Source organism: Rattus norvegicus, chromosome 1 (genome assembly GCF_021556685.1).
Source record: "Rattus norvegicus strain SHRSP/BbbUtx chromosome 1, alternate assembly SHRSP_T2T, whole genome shotgun sequence".
In the NCBI taxonomy this organism is placed as follows: Eukaryota; Metazoa; Chordata; class Mammalia; order Rodentia; family Muridae; genus Rattus; species Rattus norvegicus.
Genome location: NC_141534.1, coordinates 165,614,434 through 165,629,350, shown reverse-complemented (window position 1 = coordinate 165,629,350; position 14,917 = coordinate 165,614,434). Strand labels below are relative to the sequence as shown.

The window sequence follows — 14,917 nt, the reverse complement described above, 5'->3', positions numbered from 1 at the left end:
ACCACCACCATCATCACCACCACCACCACCATCATCACCACCATCATCATCATCATCAACAACAACATTGTCATCACCATCATCACCATCATCATCATCATCATCATCATCATCATCATCATCATCATCATCAATGACACAGGCTCTTACTATGTAGCAGCTGCTGTCTTGAAACTCAGTCTGGCCTTGAATTTACAGAGATCCGTTTTCCTCTGCCTCCCCAGTACTGGTATGAAAGATGCATGTCAGGATGCCCAACATTGTCAGCTCTTGTCTGACTCCTGCTCCTGGGTCTGAGCTTCCCCGGCTGTATCAGTGGATGGGGAAAGTAAGGGATGGGGGGCCCAGGCAGAATCTCTCTTAGCAAGCAGCAACGTGCCCATCTCCCTAACTCAGAAAACGTAGAGGACTCTGGCTCAGCTTAGGGAAGGACCTGGGGAAACTGAGAGGCCTGGGTTGGGACACAGCCTGTGTCCCGCTCAGAGTGGTGAGCCAGGAAATATTCAAGCAGCTCCTTCCTTCTAATCCCTATCTCAAGCAGAGGCCAATAGTGAGGAACCCTGGCCCTGCTTAAAGCCTGTGGGGAAACTCTACAGGCTGGATCCCGGAACCCAGTCTCCCTACCCACAATGCAACCTTCCATGTTCTCTTAGCCCACGGACCCACTGGGTACCTGGGAGCAGGGCAGTTGCTCGGCTTCCCGTTTTTCTCCCCCAGCACCCAGGGCTCAGTGGAATCCAGCCAAAAACATTCAGATCACATTCACATTCACATCTGTCAATGGTGCGAGGGGGAGGGGGCTTGGGGGATGGATAGGGGCATAGTGTGACATACTTCCTCTCTACCCTTATTCTAGGGCCGCCAAGGCTCTGGGGGAAAGTGGCAGGCCATACTTCAAATTCCTCTTGACTTCCACCTTGGGTTCTCTCCCTCTCATCTGGGTTCCCAGAGTTCCCATCGCTTCGCTGTAGCGGGTAGAAACTCTGCCTTTGTCTTTTGCATGGGCTGCAGAGTGTCAGTCAGGCCCGCACAGAGTGTTGAGAACTCGCGCATCAGGCCTTTGGTAAAGCACCTGGGAAACAGAGCCGGTTGCGTGGGAGTCGGGAGTCGGTGTTTTGTTTTGTTTTACCATTTACCTTGTCTAATCCATGCCCTGGGAATGGCAGAGCTCAGCCCCACCTGTTTTGCCCCTTTAAACACAGTGATGACATCACCTGTTGGCTCTCAGCCAGGACCCAAGCCATGGCTCTGAAGGGCATGAGGCCAGGGATGCCACAGGAGCCAAGTGAGGACAGTTCTGAGGTTGTAGAACACAAGAGGGGTCCCAGAGCCCCCTCTCTGATGCTGTCTTGGGTGTCCCAGACTGGTCTCAAACTCCCTGTGTAGCTGATGGCGCTCTTGACCTGCTGAGCCTCCTACATGGGATTATAAGTGTGACCACCAGAACCTGTTTATACAGTGCTGGGAGTCAGATCCAGGGCTTCATGCATGCTAAGCAAACACTTCAACAGTTAAACTACATTTTAGTTTCTGGTTTGGATGGAATGTGTCCTGCCAAGTTTGAATGCAAAGAACTTATTCCCCGCTACAGAGCATCGCGATGCGGGACCGCTGAGAAGTCACTCAGCCAGAAGGACCCTCCCTCCTGAGTGGACTCATAAGGAGTGGGCTCCCTATGAAAAGGTTACCGTGTTATAACCCAGAAGGCCCTCAGAGGATGCATTCCCAATCTCGGGCTGCCCTATCTCTGAACCAAATCCTATCCCTGTTCATTACACATAACTCAGGCCATAGCATTCTGTTACAGCAACACAAAACATACTAAGACACTAAATGGGGAAGACACACCACATGTGAGGAGTGACCTATGCCATGCATGAATACTGCTGGGCTTTCCTCACCCCTCTTCAGGAGGGGAGCACAGCCACGCTGGCTGCCAGCACCTGTGCGGTATCACTCCTCTTGTGGGATAGGTTGCATCTGGCACTGGTTGACTCCCAGAGAAGGAAGATGCAGCCCTCACCTCAAACTGGGACACCTCTGTGTCTCACCCAAGTCCCGGAGTTCACTGGCCACTATAGCTCAGTGCCTCCCGGGCCCAGGACTGATTCCCTTTCCCTTGTACAGGAGAGATTCGGAGAGTGTTCCCAACCCCAAGTCTGCGTGTCAGCCTTCACTGCAGAGGCTGTGCACAGGGGAGCAGCTGTCCCAAGTGGATGCTGCTGCACAGATCATTCTTTAACGGAGGAGGAAAGGGTCTCACTGCAATGGATGACAGGCACAGTTTGAAGAGCCAGATGTGGCAGAGGCTCACCAGGTCAGCCTCCACGGGCTTTGACTGCTGGCTTCCTTGCTGCAGGGTGGATAAGGGGATACAGGGATTTGAGAAGATGCTAGGTTTTAGGCCCAGCTCTGAGTGGGTAGTGAGGTCATTTACTGACCTGAAGAAACATGGGAGAGAAGGGGTTGGGTGAGGTAGGAAATGTAGATTAAATTTCTGATTTGAGGAGGGGTGGACAGCCAAGGAATGAAGCCTGAACATCTGTGAAATAAATGTCTGAGCTAAGGACTGGGGGCATCTTAGAGACTGACTGAGTCATTGAAGGAAGGACCTTGTCAGGTCTCTCTACAAACCTACCTAACTTAAGCCGGGGACAGAGATCGTGTTGGGTAAATCTTGGCTGTGTGGGTAGATAGGTGGCTAATGGACCAATGATGGGTGGACAGATGGTAAGTGGGTGGGTGGTAGATGAATACATCAGTATGGACAATGGATACATGAATGGGTGTGCAGATACACATATGAGTGGGTGGGTGGGTGGACTGTGGGTGGGTGGACTGTGGGTGGGTGGGTGGACTGTGGGTGGGTGGATAGACTGTGGGTGGGTGGGTGGACTGTGGGTGGGTGGGTGGACTGTGGGTGGGTGGACTGTGGGTGGGTGGACTGTGGGTGGGTGGGTGGACTGTGGGTGGGTGGGTGGACTGTGGGTGGGTGGGTGAAGGGATGGGAGGAGGGGTGGACAGATGAATGAGTAGATGAATGAATAAACATATTGACAGATGGATGAATGAACATGCAGTAGAGGACTATATAGATGTATGGGAAATGGGTGGACATGTGGATGGGTGCTTAGGTAGACAGACATATGACATGTAGATGTATGGATAGATAAATGGGAAAGTAGGAACATTTTTGGACAGACAGATAGATGACAGGTAGAAATATGGACAGATGAATAGAAGAGCGGGTGTCTGGCTAGATAGATAAATGGATGGTTGGACAGATGGACAGATGGGTAAGTGGACAGACTGACAAATAGATGTGTTCCCTGCAGTACCTCAGACCGACTGACAGTGGGGAGTGGGCCCTTTTCCGATGCTCACAGCCTAGTCCAGGACTCAGTATCTCGGCTTCTGCTGTAGCCACCAACCTCACTGGCAAATTGGAAAAAGGAGTGGGGAGGACAGCAGCATTGAGAACGCACCAATCTCAGCCAGCATGGTTGGGACACTGGACAGTGGCTATGTCCTGAGAAAAGAAAGCCTGAGGCCCATGGGAATTGCTCACTCACCCAAGTGCACAGTGGGGCCTCAGATGGAAATGAACTGGGCTTTGAGGCTAAAGCTTGGTTTCAGTTCCTCATGAGGGGCATTGAGTACTGAGTACTCAGAAGCAATCAGGTTCTCTCTGTGGGTCCCACCTCCCCCAGCATCCAAAGAAGACCAGATAGGTCTGCTCTCTTGGGTATGGGCAAGGTGTGTCGCAGACTGAGAAACTATGAGCATGGTCAGCTTTCCAACACTGTGGGTAGCTGACGGGCACCATCTCATCACCCAGCCTCCTGCAGGTCTTGCTGATGTCAGTGGGTAACCAGCCAAGCAGTGACCTGGGGCAAGGGACCACAGCTGAGGTAGAGGTTCCTAAGATGAGACCATTCGAAGTAATGTGGGCTGAACACAGCCTGACAGGCCTTCCCCTACCCTTCCTGGGGTGTTCTGGCTGAAAGGACATGGCCATCCGTCTGCCTGTGCACAGATCTCCACCTACACACCCATTCCAAGAGATCACAGAGGGTTCCAGTCCCTAGAGTATAGGTGGGGCAGTTGAAACCAGGGTAGGACAGGGTTTTGCCCAGTGCACTGTATAACTGGTAACCGGTCCACACATTGGAGAGACATTCTTCCGCACCCACCCTCAACCTGGCGAGACTCTGCCAGGAGGAACTCTTGGTCTGCCAGGGAAACAACCACATACCTAGTCAATGACAGCATGGAACTGTATGACAACGGCCACAGGGCTGGGGGAGGCCAGAGGCAACGCACTAAAGGCTCAGGGTGTGAGAGGCTTTCTAGAAGAGTCTGCAGAGAAGAGATATCAACACGGGCAAGCACAGGACCCACAGAGAGATCCCACCTCACTGTTCACTTAGCCTGAACCCCCAGAGCCTAAGACCCCTTCTTTTCTCAGACTGTATCCCAATGATGGGGGACAACAGGCCAGCACATTGTGAAAAGAACGAGAGCCCTTTTGCCTGGCCGTGAGACACCTTCTCCCCATCGCAGCAGCTGTCCCTGCTGCACACTGTAATGTCAGGGAAGGCAAGTGCAGGACACAGGGAAAGGTGAACCAAGCCATGCTGAGGCCCCTGAGGACCAGTTCACTCCATCATTAAGCGAGTGTTGATCAAATCCCTGTTGTGAGGGAATCGCTTCCACCATCACGATCATTCTAGGAAGAAAGAACGGCTGGATATTCTTTCCCTACAGACATACAGGGACAATTTGGGAAGGGGACTGAATGCAACCCCAAGGTTCCTTCAAGGACTGGTTCTCTGGGAATAAATGGGCAAACTGGGGTCTCAATAGATGAAGCAGCAGTAAGAAGAGCAATAAGGCTGTGGAGCAGGGAAGGCCTCCATAAATGTGTGTCCCGGTGCCCTCTGTGCGTGGCCCCCGGTAGGCAGTAAATGAGCCAGGGATGAGGCAGAGCCAGAGGAGCAGAAATCAGGCAGAGAGGCAATGGGACGAGCCAAGACTGGCCTGCCTGATTTCCCAGCTGTAGTGGGATGATGCTTTCTCTCTCATGTCACCTTAGGCAAGTTGGCAGGGCACCATCCCAAGAGTTGATCTGATCTTTTTCTCACCAGGAAATAAGCAGGTAGCTCGGCTTGCATCCCACAGCTGGGCTACAGTGACCAGAGAGTCCCGCCTTCCAGGACAGGATGGAGATAGTTAGAAGCATCTCATCCAAAGGGCTAAGTACTTGCCTCTCCAAGTGGCTTGACCCCCTTGGTTGCACCAAGAAGCTGTGATCAGGACATTGTGGGAGCCACCAGGGAAACCTCCTAGGGAGGATGACCTCACCAGGTGGTGTGATGCTGGCTGGCAGCGGGTGGGCGCCATGTTGGGTGGCACCAAACTGACATCTCTCTTCCCCAGCAATCCTACAATGTCTTTGTGCACATATTCCCTCAAAGATGCTCAGCTGGAGGGAGGAGGATACACTCGAGGAAGGCTCCCAGCCCTGGCTGCACATTCACCCTGGGGAGAGAGAGGATGGGCGAGCTGCCAGAGACCCAGGCTTCCACTCCCCTCCCCCAGAGAGTCGAGGAGTAGCAGTCCTGGAAGAACAGGAATCGGCAGAGGGGCCAGGAATCAGACCTGCATTCTGGGCCTGGCTCACTGTGGACCTGGGCAGGGAAACCCTCTCTGTGCCTCTTTCTCCTTCAGATCACCTAGGGCTTCAGGGGTGCCCAACCTTTTGATGCAATGTGATGCTGTCACCTATGATGTTCAGGCACAAGAACTGCACAAAGAGTTACAGAAACAAAACTTTAAAAACTCAGTGTTTTAAAGAATGTTATGCTTTTGTGTCGGGTTGTCTGCAAAGCTGTCTTGGAGACATGAACCCCACAATGGGCTACAGCTTGGACACACCTATCAGCTTTAGATACTGTGAGCCACCCTACCTCTACTTCATATAGCTCAGGACTGCAGGGACACTAAACCTAGAGTCCCCAGGGGAACTCCAGACTAACATTTTCCTAATTGCTGGCTAAAGCACCAGAGTCCCATCATGGCAGAGGGTCCTCTCATCACTTATTCTAAGACCCAGAAGCCTGCATCCTCTCTGGCAGCCTCCAGTCTCTCCTGTGCCTCTGTTAAATTTCTCGGCAGTCAGTAGTTCCAGCCTGAGGCTGTGTCCTGCCCATCCTATCCAGGGGCAGCCACATCATCGCTCCCCTCCTTGCCTTGTGGCACCAGCCAGCTCACTGCAGCGTCTCTTGGAAAGATCTCAGACCAAGAGCATCCCAGCCTCCAGACCTTGCCCCTTCCCTGGTCTCTAGCTGACTGCAGGCACCACGTCAGTATCACCAATGCCCAGGTGCCTGCCTGACTCTGAACACTGGGGCTCGCAGGAAGGGAGAGAGTCTCACTTCTTTTTTAATTATTTTTATTTCTAATTCTGTATTTTGTGTGTGTATGTGCTTGTAGGCACATGTGAGTACAGGTGTCCACAGGGCCAGTCATTCCCAAGCAGAAAGCAGTCATGGGCTACTTAATGTGGGTGCTGGGAAGCAAACTTGGGTCCTCTAAGAGAACAATGTAAGCTCTTAACTGAGGGCCATCTTTCCAGCCCCAGACCTCACTTCTTGAAGGCACTCTGCTGCAAGAACCTAGGCTAGCCACTTGAGAGCTCCTCACCATCCCTGTAACCCCCAGTATGGCCCGCCGAGCTCAGGATCTCCTCAGTCATGTTCCCAGGATTTGCAGCACCAGGCAGTGTGTGGAACCCACTTCCATCACACATTGCTTTGTGGTACCAGTGAAATCACACTCTCCTCGGGGCTTCAGTCTCCACTTCAGGAAAACCAAGACAATGATTCCATTCTGACCTCACCAGATTACCAGAGGCGGCACGGCCTACGGAAGGCGGGCAGCGTCAAGGTGTTCCTAGAGCATTGCTCATCCAAAAATGGCTGTGCTGAACCCTGTGACAGTGAGTGGGGGTGGATTAGGTGTCCAAGCCCCTTCCTGAAGGCTCTCTCTGAGTGATCTAGCAGAGGAGACAGGCAGGGCACACAGGCACACAGGGTGTCACAGGCAGAGAGAAGGACCCAGGACAGCTCCCATCAAGTTACATGTGCTGAGCAGCAGTTTGACCTTAAGCAGTTTGCAGAGATCACTTCAGTGACAGGAAGGAGGCATGAGAACAAGCAGGACTAGGCCAGGGGACTGAGGCAGATCTGCATGCTAAGAGAACATGGGTATCTGTCAGGGACCCTTCTGCAAGGCTGGAAAGCCTGTGGGTGACCTGAACGAGAAAAGATTTTAGCAAAAGTGCCCTGGGGTTGGGGGAAGGACTGCAAGGAAAGGATTGGAGGGATGGCAGCAAAGACTTAAGAAGGAGGAACTGGGTGATAGAGCAGCTCCCCATCTGGTACACTCGAACCTTCCTGCTCTACTAACCTATCCAGTGACTCAGGCCAGACCCTTCCTCTCTAGGCCTTGATTTCCCCATCTGGGAAATAGGAGCAGGTGCTAGAGGAGCCCAGAGGCCCACCCCCAAACTCACACCACTCTCTCCAAGAGGCTTTAAAGTACCAGTCTTTCATGCTTCAGGGGTGGGGCATTCACCTTCCCCCTGACACCCCAAATTCATCCTTTCTTAAAGTTTGGGCTCCGGAGCACCCACCCTCAGGTGAGGGCAGGTAACCTAGTCCAGGAGGCTGCATGTACAGAACTTCAGCGCCACCTACTGCCCATGAGGAAAAGCCCACCAGATTCAGGCTTTGGTACCCAAGTCCCTGTGGACTAGCATTTCAGGCCCCTCCTCAACCCAGCTCTTTCCAGGGGTACACGAGGCGGTGTGGGAAAGCACCACCTTCCCCTGCTTCCTCGGAGGATGGGCCTCCGTTCCGTTCATTTCATTTTCCCTGGCCCCACAGCCAGTCTACGTGGAAAAGCCAGCTCCTTCTTTGTGTTCCCACTGCTGCTACCTTGGCCCAGGGACCATCTTGCCTCGCACTTGTAAAGTGAACGCCAGAGTGAAGACTGGAGGGCCCAACGTCTCTAGAAGCTTTTCCTAGGCCACAAGCTGGTGGGCTCTTTCCAGCGTTCTGCCCTTCAAACTCGGTATTTCAGTGATGCACAGTGACACACATCTGTCAGAAGGCCTTTGCATATGCTGCCCCTCAAATTCTTTGTCTTTCAGAACTTTTCTTAACTGTTCTCGAGAAAGTCTACCCACCCAGGGGCCTGCACACCCCACGCTGTGCAGTGTGAATATCAGGGCTCAGGTGGTCGGGACAGAAGGTGCACTGAAAAGGTCCCCTCCAAGCCCAGGGACATTTACAGGCTGCTCCAGGGGCTGGCAAAGAAGGTGTGGAGGCTGGAGACCTCAGGAAGCAGCTTGCACCTGGGTACCTACCATGTTGTCCACAGTGAGATACGGAGGCTGGCAATAGATTGTGGAGGTGACCCTAACCCCCCTCCCCACAAACCTCACTGGTCCTCAGCCCAGAAGTAAAGAGCCCCCACCACACGCCGTGCTGTGCTGACTGCCCATGAAGGCAGGAAGAAGTCTTCCAGAGGCAGGTGTGGCACTCCTTCATGTAGGTGGCTGGGCATAGGCGTGCTTGAGTCTAGTTAATGGGCTCACTTCCCAGTTATGAAGCATCCCAAAGCCAGAGAGAAGGGCCTGCTCTATTCTCTTTGTGCCTTTGTGTATATACCCAGGAGAGGTATAGCTGACCTTTGGCAGCACTGTAGGACAAGGGTAGCTCACAGATAACCAATACACACAGGAACAGTGTTCAGTACCTGTAGCTGTCAGAAAATAGGAATCAAAACTATAAGGAGAATCCTTCTCACCTTAGATGGCTATCATCAAGAAAGAAACCAACAAAGATGGCAGGCACTGGGTCAGAAGAGTCCTTACAGCAGAGGTTCTCAACCTAAGAATCGAGAAGGAGTCACATGTCAATATCCTGTATATCATGCACGTCATGATTCAAAACAGTAGCAAAATTATGTTATGGAGTAGCAACGAAATAATTTTATGGCTGGGGTTCACTGCAACATGAGGAATTGTGTTAAAGGGTTGCAGCATTAGGAAGTCCACTGTGTAGACTGCTGATGGGAATGTAAATTATTGTAGCCACTATGGAAATCGGTATGGAGGTTCCTGGAAAAACTAAAAAGAACTGTCATGTGATCCAGCTATACCTCCTTGGGTACACACACAAAGGAGTCGAAGGTCAGCACATAGTTAAAATTCCCTCATGTCTCTGTTCAGGATGACACTAGTAACAACAGGCATTCGTGGGGTCAGCCTCCTACAGATGAATGTGGTCGTAACCGAAAATGAAGTGTACCTGCAGGGGAACCAATAGACCTAGAATCATCAGAATAAGTCAGGTGCAAAGACAAGTACCGTGTCTTCTCTTGTATTTGGGACCCAGAAAGTGCAGCATAAAAGTAGATGGGGTGCAGGGCTGGAGAGATGGCTCAGTGGTTAAGAGCACCGACTGCTCTTCCAGAGGTCCTGAGTTCAAATCCCAGCAACCACATGGTGGCTCGCAACCATCTGTAATGAGATCTGATGTCTTCTTCCGGTGTGTCTGAAGACAGCTACAGTGTATTCCCATACATAAAATAAATAAATCTTTAAAAGGAAAAAGCAGATGGGGACCATGAGAGAAGAGGGAAGGAACTAGGGGGGCGGAGCATAAGAAAGTAGTGGGAGAGTGAGTGAAGATGTCACAGTGAACCCATTACTTTACAGGCCAATGCTAGCTGCAGTGAGGGCTTCAGAAGTAGCTCTCAGTTGATGGAGTGCTAGCTCAGCAGGCCCAAGACCCCGGGTTTGATCCCCAATACCAGGTGTAACCAGGCATGATGACACATTCCTATAATCCTAGGAGGTAGGGACAGGAGGATCAAGAGTTTAAGGTCATCTACAAGTCAGAGGCCAGCCTGGGCTGTATAAGACCCTATTTCAAAGCTAAATTATAATGAAAGACAAAATGTAGTCACAGGGGACAGTTGCTAACACAGAGGTTCCACATAGTCTCCTAGGTAAATGTTGAGACAAACAGGCAGCCCTGCTCCACATACTGTGACATGTTGAACACGTTGGACATTCCCTGGGCTGACGATCTGATAAAACCAGACCAGACAGGGTGGGGATGCAAAGGGCTGGGTTTGAAAGGGAAGGATTTGAATCCCGAAGCCAGAGCTCTGCAGCTGTGAGGTTAACCTCTGCGTTCTGGTTTCCTCTTGACTCAAAGAGAGATGCTGTTCAGCTCCCGTAATATCAGAGATCTGGTGAAAGCGCCTTGCAAATTTCTCCCCAACCCTCGTCATTGCTGGTTCTCTGAGAGAAGCCAAGCTGAGGCTTCTGCAACGGAATAAAGACCCTCTTCCTCTGAGCCACGCCCACCTCTCCCTCTCCCCAAATCTATAGGGCTTTCCCTGTGTCTAGGCTGACTTTAGTCCGCATGCCATTTCCTCACCAGAATGTGACTTCTTCCTTCAGGGTGCCTCAAAGTCAGTGATGACAGAGGGCCTAGAGGGAGGAGACAGACAGACCTGAGCTCAAATTTCCCCCAGAGGTGTGGGATCTTGATCAACTTCCTGAGCCCTGTAGCTGGGAAATGTGTAAATGAGATGACCTCAGCAGTAGACTGTAATGGCTGCCACTGGGTTGGCCCAATCAGGTCAGGCAACACGGGAGCTTGAGCTTGGGAGACAGGAAGGCATCACAGGAAGTGGACGTGGGCATTCACAGGTGGCTGGGTGGAGCAGAAAGGTTCCTCCCCTCCCCCAAGGTGGATGTTTGTAAGGGCAGCAAACAATCCTTGCACAGGGTGTGCTGCTACTTTTCTTTCGAAAACTGAAGTGAGGAAAAGAGCAAGCTGAGCTTGTCCTGTGGTCTTTTCTGAAGCCAATTAAACCAACAGAGAGGGTTTTATCAAAACACTGGCAGGCAGACCCATAGCACCAGGACTGCTCAGTGGTTGAGTCCCAGACAGGCAAGAAAGGGCAGCTCAGAGCATACCTGAAACCCTTGGATGCTTCTGGAATTTGCTGTGCCAGGTACTTCTGAAACTGGGTAGGTGGAGAGGCTAACTACAGGAAGACCGCATGGAAATCTACTTAAGAAGCAGACTCCTGGGCTGCAGAGGTGGCTCAGAGGTTAAGAGCCACCTTCTGTTCTTGCAGAGAACCAGGGTTCAGTTCTGAGCACCCACAAAGTGGTTCATAACTGTCCATAACTTCAGTTCCAGAAGACCTGACATCTTCCTCTGAACTCCATGGGCACCATGCACATGTGTGCCACACGTACATACATGCAGGGACGCGCTCATGTACTTAAAATAAAAATAAATATTTGTTAAAGTTGGATGGGGTAGACTCCCAGCTTTCCCATCCCACCCCTCTGCAGAATAGCAACAAATGGTTCAGGAAGAATCAAGGACAGGAGAGCTCAGGCAGGAGAAAAGAGGAGCTGTTTCTCTTGATCAGTCTTTGAAGTGCCTCAGCCAGATCCTTGCCCCCAGAGAACCCAGGCTGTGTTGTGATGTTTGTTCTCAGACATAAGCAGAGAGGTGAGCAGGCACTGGGGACATCCCCAGTGGGAGAGCCAGAGATTTTAAAGGATAAAAGGCGGAATAACAACAGAACCCCAGGGGATCTAAATGGGAATCTAGTTAAGGGAGTCTACAGAAACCAGGCTTCAAACAGAAAAGGATAATTAGTACTCTGAGAAGCGAGGTATTATAGCCATGAACAAGAATGGGGCGCTACAAAAAGAACTCTTGGGGATTAAATATAAAACAGCAGGGGGGGGGGCGTTAAGAAGAATGGTTGGAAGAAAGCTTTGGAAACATAGCAGAATGAAGAGAAAACAGAAAAGAGGAGATAATGAGGGAACGGATGGCTGGCCAGAATGGAAGGCCAGAATGAGACACTGACAGGCAGCAAGACAGGGAGCTTAAGACTGGAGCCACCGCAGGTCAGCAAAGATGGTCACCAGGTAAGGGAGCTTGGCTGCGCCTGATGACGTCCTGATTTCAATCCTTTGGAAGGCGGTTGGAAGGTTTGAACCAGACGGCTTCCATCTTCATTAAACTAGCTGTGCTTGCTTGTGAGAGAGGCCAGCACAATCTGGCCTGTGACTAATGAGATTCCCTCAGAGGAAGAGTGGTGGCTGTCATCATCCTAGACAGAATTATCCAGCCATTCTTCCCAGCCCTCTGTTTGCCATTCCGCCCTAATTATACATGGCCTTTTGCTACAGTATACAAACTAAAAGCAGTAGGGGAAGAAGACTCCATCTCTGTTGCTATGGGGATGCCTCATCGATCAGTGTCGCTGCTTGGGAGTCACCCACTCTCCTGTAAGCAACCCCTCACCTGTGCATACCCTGGAAATAAGGCTCATAAACTCATCTGTTCCCCAGGGTGAACTACGGTGAAATAGAGCTTTCGTTCATCATTCGAATCTTAGAGGGAGGGAGACTCAGTTTATGTCTTCCCCCAGGAAGAATTTTAGCGACAGGGGCTCACAGGGTGAGAGAACAGACCCAGCAAGTTGTCTTTTTACTCCCACTGGAGTCATGGGTTTGTGAGAACACGAACCAAGGTAGAGAAAGATGCAGCACCAAGGAAGGATGCGGCCGGGGAAGCAGGTAAGGATGGTGGGGGCCAACGGACCAGGAATGGAAGAGGCTGAGACTGACGCCACTGGAGCTGCTGTGCGGGGAACACTACGCACCTGCATTGGCAGCAGCGTCGCCTTGCTCAGTCACAGCAAAGAGTTCCTGTGGCCGAAGTTGTGATGCAACTCTGCCGAGAGATGGGGAGACACAGACTGCACACATGCTGTAGAAATGAGGGGATGACAGAGCAAGAAGCAGCCAGAAAGGCGAGGACAGGGCAGATCTCAGAGAAACCCTGACCTGCCAGCCTAGCTTAATGGGTGAACTTAAGGTGCCAGTGAGAGATCCTTTCTTAAGATGGACAGACAGCTCCTGAAGAATAACACCCAGGGTTGATTCTGGCCTGTAAACACACACACACACACACACACACACACACACACACACACACACACACACACACACACATGCACATATGTGCACACATGGGGTGGGGAGAGGGAAGTAAAATAAAGTAAAAGCAGTTGTCGCCTTATAGTGAAAAATGATGTTACAAGGTTTCTAGACTTTCTAAAACCTATACATGCACAACTAAACTTAAAGGATTGCATGCCTACATGACCCTAAGCCAAGGGGTCACTAATGGCCTGGGGCAGTCTTTTTCAACTGAAGTCTTACATTAACACGGGCCAATTCCTCAGTGGCAATAGGGGTGCTGTGGAGGATGCTGGGAGCTAAGTGGATGCCGTTTGAGATGGCTTTCTGTGGTCCCCACAGCCTGTAATGATGCTTCCTTCCTTCCCTTACCCCCATCAGCTTTTTACCACGATGAGTACCCAGTTTCAACAGTCTAGTAGATGTATATTGGGTCTCATCACTGCCACCAGACTCTGAAGTCTTCTAAGGACAGTGACTTCAGTGCGGATTAGCCACTCCTTTGCTCCATGTGTAAATGATCAGCAGCTACTGAGAATCAGGCTTCTGGAATGATACGACCCTTGCTTCTTAGTCATCAGAAGGATTACCCTTAGTCTTGCTCTGCCTCATGGTTCTGGAACAACAAAAATGCTTGACAAATTGCTTGTTTGAGCGGCTGGGGCTTCTACATTCCCCGTGTGCTGTAGGATTTGAATAACTCTCTAGCAAAGTGCCAAGATGTCCCATGCATCAGTAGAGGTGATGCCAAAGAGAAGGGCTCTGAGTCTGGGAGATATGACTGGGAATTGAGTGTGGGGAGAGAGGATGCGGTGCTGAGGTCATGGGTGTCTCAGAGGCCTGTTGTAGGAGTAGGGGAGCAGAAGGAAATAGGGAGTCACGGTATCCTAAAGCAGCTATGGAGCAGCCTGGATGGAGAAATGACTCATCCTGGCCTGTCCCACCCAGAGCTGTCTAACACTGCCCCTTGGTCTGGCTTCCACTGTCCAGCTTGCCGAGTTCCCCATCTGGAAAGATGTTTGAGCCAGATTCTTCCCACACCCTGGGATAGAGTGGGTGAGGTCCCAGGCCCAGGCCTCCTTTCCTTTGGCTGATGCATAGCTGAAGATGTTGGCTCAAGGACTCCAGGAGAATGGGACAATAGATCATTTAACTCAGAAGTTTCCAAATCTTATGGATTGGCAAGGATGAACTAAGGATGGCAACCAACATCGAATCATCACGAACGATGTTCACCATGGACTCACGCAGTAGGAGTGCATCAGGCTGCCCAGCCTGAGTACCTACTAGACATGCAAGAACTTTATTCACGACACCATCATGTGCAGTATGGTATTTAACAATAAACTTAATCCCAAAATGTAAGGGTGGCTGGGACTTGACCTGACTGGGACAACAAGGGGATAAAGAAAGAGCAAACATGGCTACAGAAAAGCTGGGGTCAGGTAGGTGTGCTCCTGGAATTCCACCTACTGTGCAGCCACCCAGATCCTCAGCATTCAATACAGCAGCCGGGAGTCAGGGCTAGCTCGTCTGGGTAGGAGGTCTCTGCCTGCTAGCCAGCTAAGGATGTATACAGCCTGAAGTTGCAGTTGCTAGGTTTTTGCACACACAGGCCAATCATTTATAAACATTTGCACATGCTCACAGTCAATACTCACTCTCAGGGCAGAGAAGGTTCTGCCATTCCTCTGAGCCTCACTCTGACGGGGCAGGGGAGTTTAGCTACTTCCATGGGTCTCAGGCACTAGGTCCTTGGCATGGCCCTGCCTATGTCAAACAAACACAATTCGCTCAAGGCTTCTCTGCTCCCCGCAG

The 14,917-nt window shown here is 51.2% G+C and overlaps 1 long non-coding RNA gene across 1 annotated transcript in view; it reads right to left on the bottom strand.

Moving 5' to 3' along the window:
• Positions 1–8,957, bottom strand: part of LOC147996896 (uncharacterized) — a 62,128-nt gene extending 53,171 nt beyond the window's left edge. The window contains exon 1 of the long non-coding RNA XR_015652042.1: positions 8,875–8,957. This is a non-coding gene — a long non-coding RNA (uncharacterized LOC147996896). The remainder of the gene's footprint in view (positions 1–8,874) is intronic.
• Between the last annotated feature and the right edge of the window lie 5,960 nt (positions 8,958–14,917).